General features: G+C 42.3%; 1 non-coding gene across 1 annotated transcript; it reads right to left on the bottom strand.

The window, feature by feature from the left end:
- Positions 1-688: 688 nt before the first annotated feature.
- On the bottom strand, positions 689-795 carry LOC120268000. The gene has a single exon (XR_005538670.1). It is a non-coding gene; the product is annotated as a small nucleolar RNA R71 (small nucleolar RNA).
- Positions 796-1,238: the final 443 nt, after the last annotated feature.

Here is a 1,238-nt window from a genome sequence, read left to right as displayed (position 1 = left end):
TGTGAGGTGTTGAGATTTAGCAATTTCTCTACCGGGGCGTAGTGTAGAGTTAGTCACGGTTGACCTTAGGTTTGGGACGGTGCATTTTAAGATTTCCACGACTCATTAAGCATCATTTAGGAGACATAATAGTTGGTCTTGCACTTGAAGTGATAAGTCTAGGGGGAGCAATATCCTGAGGGAATCCTTTGACATTAGTTGAAGGAGATCTTGAACTTGAATGAACACTTAAAAGAAGGGGTAAAAAACCTGTACAAGAACCGTTAAATCCAGCTGAAGTAGAAGGTGGAGGGTCTGATAACATGGCAGAACAGAATGAGCAAATGACACTCTTTGATTATGCCAGACCCTCAGTTTTGGGCACACAATCTAGTATTTAGTGGCCACTGATTATGGCTCAGAATTTGGAGCTAAAGTCAGAATTAATCCACATGTTATAGCAGTCAGCACAGTTTAATGGTTTTGCCAATGAGGATCGAAACAGTCACATAAAGAATTTCTTGGAAGTGTGCGACATGCTCAAAATCAATGGTCGTACGAACGATGCCATCAAGTTGAGAACCTTCCCATTTTCCTTAAAGGGGAGAGCAAAGCAATGGCTACATTCATTACCTAGAGCATTGATTACTACATGGGAGGAGATGGTAGAAGCTTTTCTTGCCAGATATTTTCCTCCCGGAAATCTGCAAAGCTTAGTAATAAAATATCCTCTTTCATGAAAACGGAATTGGAGTCTCTATTTGAGACATAGGAGAGGTTCAAGGAGCTCCTGCAGAAATGTCCTGAACATGGCTTCCTTGAGTGGATGATTATTCAAACCTTTTACAATGGGTTAAACCCTAGCACAAGGCAGTGACTTAATGCAGCAGCAGTAGGTACCTTAGGTAGCAAGACCCCCAGAGAAGCACGATAATTGATTGAAGAAATGGGTTTGAATAGCTACCAATGTAATGCAAGAGAGAAAAAGAAAGTGGCCAGTCTCCATGAGATTGATGAGGTTACATCGTTAGCGGCCCAAGTGGAGTCGTTCAGCAAGAAGTTAGACACTCTAACTTCTCCTAGATTGGCGGTTGTGACGAATTGTACCAGATGTAAAGGAGGCCATGCTCCATCCGATTGCCCTATTTCTATTGGTGGTATATCCTCGGTGGAAAAAGTCACATTTATAGGTAATGCGATGAGGGGCCAAGGAAATCCATATAGCAATACCTACAATCCTGGTTGGAGGAGCCATCTGA

The sequence above is a fragment of the Dioscorea cayenensis genome, chromosome 8 (genome assembly GCF_009730915.1).
Source record: "Dioscorea cayenensis subsp. rotundata cultivar TDr96_F1 chromosome 8, TDr96_F1_v2_PseudoChromosome.rev07_lg8_w22 25.fasta, whole genome shotgun sequence".
NCBI classification, from domain to species: Eukaryota; Viridiplantae; Streptophyta; class Magnoliopsida; order Dioscoreales; family Dioscoreaceae; genus Dioscorea; species Dioscorea cayenensis.
This window is presented reverse-complemented; position numbering and strand designations above follow the sequence as displayed.